Source organism: Lactuca serriola, chromosome 1, assembly GCF_051521515.1.
Source record: "Lactuca serriola cultivar US96UC23 chromosome 1, Lser_US96UC23_V15, whole genome shotgun sequence".
Classification (NCBI taxonomy): domain Eukaryota; kingdom Viridiplantae; phylum Streptophyta; class Magnoliopsida; order Asterales; family Asteraceae; genus Lactuca; species Lactuca serriola.
This window is the reverse complement of record NC_136408.1, coordinates 88,753,778-88,767,175: the sequence shown is the minus strand read 5'-3', so window position 1 is coordinate 88,767,175 and position 13,398 is coordinate 88,753,778.

Genomic DNA, 13,398 nt, shown 5'->3' with positions numbered 1-13,398 from the left:
ATCAAATCAGTCCTGGCTTGGCCAAGCACTCACATGTGTCATCATTAAATCATCGAGGGCCCCACATATATCGCTTTTATCCCGAAGGTAAAAGGAATGGATAAACTTCGACTCATATGGCTTGTTCTACTACTTGTTGAATCATACACAAAGGCATGTTTTATAACATCGAGTTACCGAATGCGTTTTCATGCAATCAATGTACAACCAACTCATAGTAACAACTCATATCTCTAGGTTTGAAGAATATAAGATGTTATCGTGTCATGATCACTCGCGATAAAATCCATGAAGTGATTCAAATGAGCGTGGGTTGAATCCAATACTCAGAACTTATGAGCACTCATGAGTGTTGTAGAGCAACTTTGTCCACCAACTTGGACCTCTACAAGCCAACCCATGATAGTCTTGATTCATATCTACTTCCAACATATGACCGACTGTGGATGGTTTGAATAACTTAGTCATTCCGGAAGAATAACCTAGTTATTATGGAAGTCAAAACATGCAAAGTGAAACACATGAATAAATGAATCTAATATGGTATGAAAACCTATGAATATAAATAAAACACTTTTTATTTATCACCATACTGATTACTCATTATTCATTGTTTCGGTTTTATCAAATTTATACTTGAATTAACACACTAGGTGTCCTATGCTCCAAGCATGTACACTATGTTTTCTAAACAATAGCTTTGCCATACACCAAGTATGAACTCTATGTTTGTCTATGATCCTTTTCGTTGTGAACTAGATCAATTGAACATAATTTTAATGATTCTCTTTTCACACTCCCAAATCCTTGTCTTAAATGTAAGAATTCCAAATTCCTATCATTTATCAAAATCTGTTTAGATTTTAAACTTATATGCACTGTTCCTCTAGTAATGATTATACACAAAGCCACAAAGACTTGGCAACAATCATTACAAAGTATCCCAATGGAAAGCAATTCAATGGAAATGATGTCTCAAATTCAAAGCGTATTGCTTTGAACATGCTTCTTGCATTAAGTTTCTTTAACCTTATACAGATTGCTTCCACCTATGAAGACAACTCTATATTCCCATTTTGACTACCACTTCTGAACAAGAGTTGCCTCTTTTCAGACTATCTCAATATGGTCCTTCCAATATTAACAGTATACTTTCAACTGTCCTTGAGAAACCAATCTTTGGTAAACCTTAGATTGTCCTTGACAATTGCTTATTCACTTTAAGCATATCCAATTCTAGACATTGTTCCTCTTAATGCCCCAAGGTATTTGGACAATTCATAAAGGATAAATATTATAGCACATGTAATCGATCTTGTACCCAAAATAAATGGGACACGATTCATGATGTTTTACATAAAGACATGGTTCTAGACCAGTCTTTTGCCATAATAATTTTTGTTTGCCATATTCTCAAAATTTGACTATGAAAAGGGATGCTGTAATCATAATCGAATTTTGAGAACGCAATATATAGAATTTTCTTAAGTTGAACCAATCCAACATGAAATTCATATATATATATATATATATATATATATATATATATATATATATATATGACTAAAGGTGATTAAAACCTCAATATAAGCTCTTTAAAATGATTATAAACTCAATCTAAGCTTTTTAGAATTGAAATGAAGTATAATTTCCTCTCCCTTAATTATAGCAAAATAACTTTTTCAACCCTTGCAACCTCAGGAATTGAAACTTTTGTTGTTTATGATTAACATTGATAACTTGCAATACTTATCATAATTATCATGCTCCCACTAACATGATGATTATTAGCATAACACTTATGCTCCTACTAGATTTGACATGTATCTAGAAAATAGTTGGACCTCTAGAAGTCAATACTTTATTTACATTCTTACCAAAGTTCAGATTTCTGATACTAGATTGCTTTGATAAGACTTTATCAAAATCATACACCTTATCTTAGATAGATCACAGGTGTGTCTAAACAATTTCAGAACTATGAAAATGGATGCCATAATCATAGTCTCAAATTTTTAGACCTTTTGCCATTTCTCATAAGTCAATGTTAGTGTGCCGGTTAACCACGCACGCTCCACTAACGACTTTGAGAACTGTAAATATCACAATTGCTATCTACTTAAAATCTACTTAGTGAAAGAATTTCCTCACCATCATTGTCATGAATCGGAGAGAAACCTTATGACACTTAGATTTTATGGTGCATGTGTTCTTATCTATGTGAATTTGTCAAACCATAGTCACAAGACTAGGTTAGTGACAAATCTTAACTCATATGGATTGAACTTGTGCAATCTTAACTTCTTGCCACCTAGCATCTCAAGGGCCTGTCATTGCTTCCAAGTAGCTATGCAAACAATTGAGAGCATGTAGAACTCAAATGTATTGCCAACTTAACTGGAATGGGCACATAAATGTCAACACGGTAGGTTATAAACCTCTAGTTGTGTGCTAGTGATGAAATACATGTTTTATTCTTGATTACTTCTTGAAACCCTTTCAGGATCTTTTAGACTCCCACTGTCTCCTTGGCCTATAAGACTTTCTTGTCAAATATTCAAGAGATAGTGTGGATTCTAATCAAGACAGACACTTAACACAATTGGCCTTAGTTGGTCTTTGTTTTATCCAAAACATCACAACTTACCAATTTCAAATGTACAAGAGTAGATAACTTTTACTCTTACATTTTACTAGTGGTTTAAACCTTCTTTAAGAAATGTCACTCAAGTTAAAATCTTAGAGTATAACTCTAAGAATTGTTTTTGGAACCATGTATGAATCATCTTCTTGATTTAACCACTTCAACAATTCATAACTCCTCTTCTTAACTATCAGAATGCACTTAGAGGATGAATTGTGATAAGGTCTCAAAATCATTAAGATGATCTTAAAACATGATACTAAAGTGCTCTCCCATCTTTTCAGATTTGAGAAACTTTTATCCTCCTGCCTAATTTGATTCTTCTTATTCATTCTGTCATACGTTGAAACTTTTCCAATGTCTCAGAATTATACTTAAGCTTGTAAGTATAATCATATTTACTAAACCTTAGTAAATCATGACGAATAGTCTTATCCATCTTTTGTGGTGAACTTTGGCTAGTGCACAAGAATGTGTACTTGATCCCTTAGTCCTTCTCTTGAGTCACATATACATGTGAACACGGAACTAGTCTTAATTTTCCAAAGTTGAAAATTCTCATACATCACACTAAACACCTTGTATGATTCCAAGTTTCGGTCCAATTGAAACTTGGGTGATGAGAATCTTTCCTTGTTTGGTAAATTTAGACACTACCACAAATGATAGAATCAAATTCATATTTCCAATATTGCTATAAACATACAAACATCAAGTTTTCATGAATGCCATTATAAGGAGATAAAAATAAAGTAAAACAAACTTTTATTTATTTTAAAATGCGGAATTTTTTTCCTTACAATGCAACTTGAAATGAAAACTATGCTATTACATGTTTCCTAGCAATCTATCATAACTCCTAAGAAGTAGCTCAAGAATTCAATCTTCAACCAAGCGAAAGAAATCCATCTTCGCGATCAAATTCAACATACTCTTTCTTTAAGTTTCCTTTCCTTTGCTTGATCCTGCTAAATATCAAAATGCAACTGAGTCAGATTTTGTATTAAGAATCATCAACTAGGAACTTAACAGAGTTAGATAGTGGACTTACCAAAAGCAGAGTAAAACTTTTGATTCTTCTTTCTTTCAGGTAGCTTGGGCAGCTTCGCTTCCAATGCCCCTTTTCTTCACACTAAGAAAATATAGACTCTTTGGGAATGGTACACAGGCTATTCTAGACTTAGACTTTCTCTTTACCTTCCGGTCAACCGGGTTGACCAAGGCCGATCCCTTTCCATTGGGAAGAGAAAGTTTTTCTGAACTTCCAATGTCACCATTGTCCATGTCCATGGAAGTTTTAGAAATAGACCTTCCATCCATATTTGCTTGACTATTGCACCAAATCATTTCTGATTCAGCAGCAATAAGCAAATAAGAAAGATCCACTAGGGTCATGTCGTGATCTGTCACATAGTAGTCTTTCTATATGACTCAGGAAGTGACTAAAAGACCTAGTCAATAGCCAACTTCCTTGGGACAACGACACCCAACATTCTCAACCTATCACTGTGTGACTTCAGTTCTAAGACATGAGTGCACACAAGACTTCCAATTTTATGTTTTATTGTGAGTAGGGATTGAGTGATCTTGAACTTTTCAAGTCCTTAAACTTGTGGGTCAGGGAGAATTATTGGAGGACGTGGAGGAAGAGAAGTATGACTTCCATGAGCCAAACTCGGGAAGTCATATTCATTAGGAAAGCTTGATTTGGGAAGATCATTGTTGCCTAAACTATACATCAACAATGGGAGAAATTCAAGTAAATTTGATTTAAGTCCTTAATATAACACCCAATATGAAATATTAAGGCTAGGACCCAACAAACTATTTTATAACTTGGAAGAGGGATGCCGTAATCCAAGCTATAAAGTATTTTTGAAGGTAGGTGAATGATGATTCACCAATTTCCACCAAGATAAACGAAATGTATTATTAGGTTTTAATTGGTTTTGAAACTCCTAGATTCTTTTGAGATTCATTAAACTTTTCAATGACATGTTTCAATCTCGAGTGTGCCCTTCAGGTTTTGTGACTGGGATGTCGAGGATCACAAAACAAGGTGTCAAGTAACCATGCAAATATACTTGGTACCCTTAATATTTACCTCTCAATCGATGTGCCAAATAACCACACACGCTCCACCGATACTATGATAAATATTAAGTTACCCTTTGCCTACCTTGTTAAATCTAGGTTAGTGTGCCGGTTAACCACACACGCTCCACTAACGACTTAAACAAAGTGTAAAGTGTAATTTCATGGATTAGCATCTTATTCACATTTTCCTAGGTAACTAAGATTGGTAATTTATAAGTGTTTAGTTACTTAGTATTTATCATTATAGTTATAATGAAGGGAGAATTATAGTCCTTGTCCTACCCGTTCGGCTAACGACCCTCCACCAGTCAAGGAAGTGGTGGGTGAGAGTGGACACCCATTAAAATGCCATTTTATAGGCAGTAACCTTATACCCCCTTATAGACCGGCTTCGTGAATGAGGCCTACTAATGGTAAGACGACTTTTGTTCTTATACATATAGAAATATTATTAAACTTATAATGTTATAAAGTATAAGGGTTGAATTTTAACTTTTAAAATTCTAGGGATTGGAAATAAAGTTTTAATTATGTCACAGCCCAAAACCGAGAACGGCGGAAACGTTATGGGGCGGAGGACGTCATGTAAAGTATCACAACACAGTATAATAGCAAACAAGTAAACAACATCATCCATTGCATTAAATATATAATTTTAATACAAGTGTGTTCTGTACAGTTATAGACACCAAAAATGTAAATCAAAATATAAGATGAGTCTTGAATGCGCTCCATCTTCTTAAAAGTTGGCCTCGGTACCTGTCTACTGATGACCTGAGAATACAAGTTATTTTGAAAGAGTTTATCAGCATTAAAGCTGGCGAGTTCATAAGTATTTAGTGTCGGTGTTTGTATCAAAAACGTTTGAACGTGGTTTGAAGTACGAGTTTGTAAACGTTTGTAATAAAAGTATGTGAATGTTTGTAAGTGTTTGTAAAAGTTTGTAACTCCTAGAAAATCCTATATTTTCTACTAAAAGTAGCCTTCTCCCAAGGCATGACTGTTTTGTATGTTTGTTTCTTGTAAAAGTGTGTAATTTTCCCAAGTGTAACTATCATTACCAAAATATAATTTGTACATTAAAGTTTAAGTGAAATGATCACTAAATAAATGTAAAGGGTAAATTAATGTAGTACTGTAGTGTTGTATTATAGGAACTACTGCTGTACTAACTACCTTAAACCGGATTTATATTAAGGTATTATGTGATTAATTGTACCATACTATCGACTGGAAACCCAACAATGTAGGTCGTAAAAAGGTATGACGTTTGGCACCTGCAGACCTGCAGGTCTGGCTGTAGCTAGCATCAAGGTGTAGGATAATCAATCCAGTATAGATCTATACGTAAAATCATGCTCTCCCTCCAAGAGACTTTGGCTACAACTCGGGCCATGACATTGAAGGCATGCTCCGATACAGTGGATCACATTTATGTTAACATATTCATGTATATGTAATGTATTGTTACTTATCCTAGTATCGTTGTATATGTTATCTTTCTAGTATAGTTGTATATGTTCTTAAAGTACTAAGTAATGACTCATGAATGAACCGACTCTTGTATGTTTCATTGAGCTAGAAGTAGTAAGTAGTATATGTTGGAATAGTGTCTAAGGCTGTAACTATATCCGGTTGTGCATGGTCCTTTTGGGTTGCCTTCACCATAGCAACTTGATAGGATGATTTATTAAGAGAGAATAAATATTATTAATATATTATGAGAATAATATAATGAATAATATATTTGTTATTTGATTAATATATAAGTCATAGAATTAATTAGAATTAATTTGGTGACTTAAAGAGATTAATTAAATAAAGGGGTATAAACTGTCAATTGTTTGATAGTTAAGCTTTAGACTGAAAATCCATTAGGATATGGTTTGGACGGATTCTAAGAGCTTTAGGAGAGCTAAGATCGTCCATATGCTTATCTAGGAATGGATTTGGATAGCCTTGAAAGAAGATTATCAAATTAGGGTTTAGGTTGTAACCCTTAAGGAGTCTACAAGTATAAATAGACCCTATGGCTGATGGAATTCGACACTTGACCAAAAGTAAGGAACCTCTGGTTGAAATTCCTCCGCTCTCCTCTCTCCCAAATCATCCTCTTTGCTTTGGTGTTTGTAAGCCATTAGAGGAGTGACATTTGTGACTCTAGAAGCTCCAAGACCTCAAGATCAACAAGGAACTCAAAGGTATGATTCTAGATCTGTTTCAATGTTCTTATTTAACCTAATTAGTAATTAGAAGTCTTGGATTCAAAGCATGTTTATTAGAAAGCCTAGATCCGAGCATTAGGGTTTTGCATGCGCACATAGGAAAGTTCTTATGGCTAAAACCCATCAGTGGTATCAGAGCCTAGCTTGGTTTTCTGTAAATTGTTGCTTGATTAACTGAAACAAACCTGCAAAATTCGATTTTTGGTTTCTGAGTCATGGACTCGGCGAGTCTCAAAGTGGACTCGGCGAGTAGGCCTGACTCGGCGAGTCCCTTTGTGCACTCGGCGAGTCCAGGCGTCAGGAATGGCCAGATTCGGGATTTCTTTGTGTTTATCTTATCTTAACTTACCATAAACTAATTAGATCAATATTAATTCGTTTTTCTGATAAATATAACTATTATCTTGATCTAGTTAAAGGTAATTATCAACTAATTAAATATTTAATTTCCTTATATGATAATTAATTAATTATTTTGATTATTTTGGTAATTATCTTAAAAAGAAATCTTGAATAAATCAAATATAGATAATTAGGATATTAATTGTTAATTGGAATTATTTGTTACTTGATCCTCCATGTTTTAAATGTTTAAAACCTACCCTCTTGTTTTGAAATTTACTTCTGTGATTAAAAGTTTTAATTTAGACAACTTAAATTTCAAACCCTAGATTTTAAAAGTTTTAAAATACAACCCTATACTAATATGATATTACTAGAATAATATATATATGTATAACTAAATGCTAGTCTTACTGTTAGTAGGCCTCATTCACGAAGCCGATCTATAAGGTGGGTATAAGGTTGCGGCCTATAAAATGGCGCTTAATGGGTGTACACTCACACCTACCGCTTGCTTGATTGGTGGAGGGTCGTTAGCCGAACGGGTAGGATAGGGCAACCTCATCCTCTCATTAAAAGTATAATAAGAAATATAAAGTAACTACACATTTTTTTAAAATTTCCCAATCCTAGTTACTTTAGGAAAAGTGAATTGATGCAATCCCATGAAATTACACTTTGCACCTTGCTAAGATGTTAGTGGAGCGCGTGTGGTTTACCAGCACACTAATTGGTTCTAAGCGAAGGTGGCAAAGGGTGATTCGTTGTTTATCATAGTTCGATGGAGCGTGTGTGGTTTACCGGCACATCGAATAGGTGATTGTTACAATGAAGGCGCCATGTGAATTTGCATGGTAATTCACACCCGCTTTGTGATCCTCGGCATCCCAGTCACAAACAAGAGGGGCATATCGAGATTTAAACATGCCATTGAATAGTTTCAATGAATCTCATCCGAACCTAGGAATTCTCAAAAACACTTAGGACTAATAGTTTAAGTTTCGTGATGGAGAATTAGTGAATCGTCATTCACTTACCTTCAATTTATTTGCATGTTAGATTACGGCATCCCTTTTCTAGTATGTAAATGTCACTGTTGGATCCTAGCCCTAATTTTCTTAATGGGTGATAATTAGGGATTCTTATTCTAATCTATCTTTGTCCTTTTCTAATTATAGATGTCGAACGCAAACAACGCTGCTGCTAGTTCTTTCACATTGATGAGCCTTTGCCAAAAGGTCACCTTCGATGGAACGAACTTTAGCGAATGGATAAGATACATTCGCACCATTGCTCGCTATGAGGACAAAGAGTATGTCCTTGATGAGAAGCTCGAGAAAATCAACACCGAAATCGCTACTCCAGCCGAAATCACCGCCTTTGAAACTCATGAGCGAGATGCAACGAAGGTACATTGCATCATGATCGCCACCATGAACTCCGAATTCCAAAAGTCCTACGAGGACATGTACCCATACGAGATGCACCAAGACTTATTGGAGAGGTACCACCAAAACGCGAGACAAGAAAGGTACGAGATTTTCACTAACATAATTTCCGCGAAGATGGGTCATGGAGAATCTCTTACCGTGCACTTGCAAAAGATGCAAAGGTATGTCGACCGCCTTCGCAAGTTAAATGTTGACTTCGGTGAGGATTTGGCGATCGACATGGTGCTTCACTCTTTGCCTCCGATGTACAATCAATTTAGGATGACCTACCACATGAACAAAGAAGAGGTCACCCTAAGCAAGCTCCAAGGTCTCTTGAGGGTTGCTGAGAGCAACTTCAAAGACAAGTCTGTTGCACCTACTCCCAATCCGCCCGCTGCTCCTGTCTTGGCTATTGGACAAGGGAATGGAAAGAAGAGGAAAGCTTCATCGAAGAACTATCGCAAGGTGAAAGCCCGAGATGGTGCCTCTTCTAGTGGGACCAAAGTTAATCCCGCCAAGCCCTGCTCTAACCCGAAGGAGGCAGAGTGCCACCACTGCCACAAGATAGGACATTGGAAGAGAAGCTGCCCGGATTACCTGCAAGAAATCAACGAAGGAAAGATCAAGCCATCTTTCGCAGGTATATATACAATCAAATCTAACGATTCTAATCATGCTATTTCTTGGGTTCTTGATACCGGTTGTGGTTATCACATTTGTTCTAATGTGCAGGGACTAAGAAGAAGTAGGGATGTGGAGCAAGGAAGGATCAATCTAATCATGGGGAACAGAAGATCGTCGCCTGTGACCAAGATTAGAGTGTATTCCTTAGTGCTTAGGAATAGTTTAGTTTTAGATTTGAACAATTATTGCTATTCACCAGAAATGGCAAGAAACATCATTTCATTTCATGGTTTATATAGACAAGGATTTAGATTTTCTTTTAATAATGAGAATGGTTCTATTTTGGCTTATCTAAATGGTGTCTTTTACTTTGAAGCTATACCATGTAATGGAATATATGAAACCGTTATGATTGTTGATAACTTAGGAAATGATGTTTTGAATATTGATTCTTCCACTAGTATGGATAAAGCATCCTTGTGGCATTGTCGTCTTGGACATGTCAACAAGAAAAGCATAGCCCAAATCCAAAAGGATGGAGTGTTGGAGTCATTCGACCTTAGGGAAGATGACACATGCGAGTCTTGTTTGCTTGGAAAGATGACTAAGTCGCCCTTCACGAGCACTTGTGAAAGGGGCAAGGGTTTGTTGGACCTAATACATACCGATGTATGTGGACCGTTTAGATCAACCACGAAGGATGGGAACCGCTTCTATGTGACTTTTACCGATGACTATAGTAGATATGGGTATATCTACTTAATCAAGCAAAAGTCAGACACCTTTGAAAAGTTTAAAGAGTTCAAGAATGAAGTGGAGAATCAATTGGGCAGGAAGATCAAGATGCTTCGATCCGATCGAGGAGGAGAGTACCTAAGTCTTGAATTCCACGATTATCTCAAGGAGTGTGGAATAGTTTCGCAATTGACGCCTCCTAGGACACCGCAGTTGAATGGTGTGGCAGAAAGGCGTAATCGAACCTTATTGGATATGGTTCGCTCTATGATGAGTCGTGCTTCACTACCAATCTCTTTTTGGGGGTATGCCTTAGAGACTGCCGCCCATATCCTTAACCGAGTCCCTACTAAGAAGGTTGCCAAAACACCTCACGAGATGTGGACAGGGAAAGCTCCCTCGTTGGCACATATCAAGGTTTGGGGTTGCGAGGCTTTCGTAAGACGAGATACTCACGACAAGCTTGAAACTCGAAGTGAGCGATGTATTTTCATCGGCTACCCGCAGACATCCTTTGGATATCTCTTCTATAGACCGAAGGACAATGTTGTCTTCGTTGCGAGGAGAGGAGTTTTCCGAGAGCGAGAACTCATAAGCCAAGGAGACAGTGGGAGGCAAATCGAACTTGAAGAGATTCAAGAATCGATAGATGAAGGAACCTCTACCGCTGGCACTCAACCCGAGGAGGAAACTCCGGTTGAACCAATTGACGAATCCTTACCTCTTAGACGTTCTGATAGAATTAGAGTTCATCCCCAGTTTTATGGCTTTCATATTACTACCGAAGGGGACACGTATATTAGTGATGTTACACTAGTAAATCTTGATGAACCTAATAGCTATAAGGAAGCCATGGCAGGCCCGGAGTCTGTAAAGTGGAAAGAGGCAATGGATAGCGAGATCCAATCCATGTATGATAACCAAGTTTGGAATTTGGTTGATTACGTGCCCGGACGTAAGACCGTTGGGTGCAAATGGATCTTCAAGAAGAAGACCGACGTGGATGGGAACGTACACACATATAAAGCGCGATTGGTCGCGAAGGGCTTTACTCAAACTCCCGAAGTTGACTATGATGAGACCTTCTCACCAGTTGCGAAGATTAAATCTATTAGAGTGATGTTAGCAATTGCCGCATTTCATGATTATGAGATTTGGCAAATGGATGTCAAGACCGCTTTCCTTAACGGAAAGTTGGCTGAGGATGTTTACATGGCTCAGCCAGAGGGGTTTGTGGATCCGAAGCATCCGAATAGAGTGTGTAAGCTTGAGAAGTCCATTTATGGACTTAAGCAAGCATCTCGCAGATGGAATCTTTGTTTCGATGAGAAAGTCAAAGAGTTTGGATTTGTACGAAGCGAAGACGAATCTTGTGTATATGTCAAAGCCAGTGGGAGTATAGTAAGCTTCCTCGTTCTATATGTCGATGACATATTACTCATAGGAAACGACATCCCGACTCTGCAGGAGGTAAAATCCTGGCTCGGGAAGTGCTTCGCTATGAAGGACCTCGGAGAGGCTTCTTACATTTTGGGAATAAGGATAGTAAGAGAAAGAAGTAAGAGACTAATTGGACTTAGTCAGAATACTTACTTAGAGAAGGTACTAAAACGTTTTAGTATGGAAAACTCAAAGAAGGGAGAACTACCGATACAAAGTAATGCCAAATTGAGTAAGACTCATAGTCCGAGTACCGAAGCTGAGATAGCAGAAATGAGCCGAGTACCATACGCTTCCGCAGTTGGCTCAATCATGTACGCTATGACTTGTACTCGTCCTGATGTAGCCTTCGCTTTGAGCATGGTTAGCAGATATCAAGGGAATCCTGGCAAAGCCCATTGGATTGCGGTGAAGAATATCCTTAAGTACCTTCGGAAGACGAAGGAATGGTTCTTAGTCCTCGGAGGGAGTGATGACTTGAAGGTGCGAGGGTATAGTGACGCCATTTTTCAGACCGACAGGGACAACTACCGTTCGCAGTCGGGCTGGGTCTTTACCCTAAATGGAGGAGCAGTGACATGGAAAAGTTCCAAGCAGGAAACCGTAGCTGATTCAACGTGCGAATCAGAGTACATTGCAGCGAGCGAAGCGTCGAAGGAGGCAATATGGCTAAAGAACTTCATCGGTGATCTTGGAGTCGTACCTGCCATAAAGGAACCCATGGAAATTTTCTGTGATAACGAAGGAGCGGTTGCCTTGACCAAGGAACCGAGGGATCATGGTAGATCAAGACATATCGACAGAAAATATCACTTCATCAGACATCGTGTAGAAGAAGGACAACTTGTAGTGAAGAGGATATCATCAGAAGATAACCCAGCAGATCTGCTTACGAAGGGACTGAGTAGGGTTAAGCACTTACAGCATGCTAGGAGTATTGGGCTGAAGGATGATATTAGTGTAGATTAGATAGTATTAGAAACGTGTAATAGATAAATGTAATTGACATTTGATGATTAAATAAAGGAGTTTTATTTATAAGTAATGTTACTATCTTATGTTAATTGTTTAGCTATTGTTTCACTTTGCATGTTTTGACTTCCAGAATAATTGAAATTATTAGGAATAATAGAATTGTTCAAATTGTCCACAATCGTTCATATGTTGGAAGTAGATATGAAAGAAGATTGTCATGAATTGGTGTGTAGAATGTCTAAATGGTGTTAGACATAGCAAAGGATTGCTGCAACGTTCATGAGTGCTTATGAACTAGTTTTGAGCATTGGAATAAACCCGCGCTTGCTGGAATCACCTTATGGAATAAGATATAAAAGGTGATCGCAAGACGATAATATCATATAGTCTTAAAACCTAGATATATGGTTTATTATTTGTTAATTGATTGTACATTGATTATACGAAAACGCATCAGTAACTTGGTGTTATAAAACGTATTGTTGTGTATAGTTGGTTAAAGAATAAGTAAATGCATATAAGTCGAAGTTTATCTGTAACTTTTATCTAAGAAGGTAAAAGCGATATCTCGGCCGCTCGATGATTGGATTTGACTTATGTGCCGGGCCTGGTCAGAACTGAATTGATGTGTTCGATTAAGTTCTATGTCAAATAAATCAGAGATCGAGAAACCTAAATGCTTGACTAACCATTCCATAGGATTGTCAGCATGATATCTAACAGAGGACTGTACGTTCCCTTATCTAAAGGACAAGATTGATTAGATCAGAGTTGACAGCGTCTTTGAGAGCTACAATTGCAAACCGAATTGTACTTGTATAGTTACTAGACTTATCCAAGTGGGAGACTGTTGGAATAGTGTCTAAGGCTGTAACTATATCCG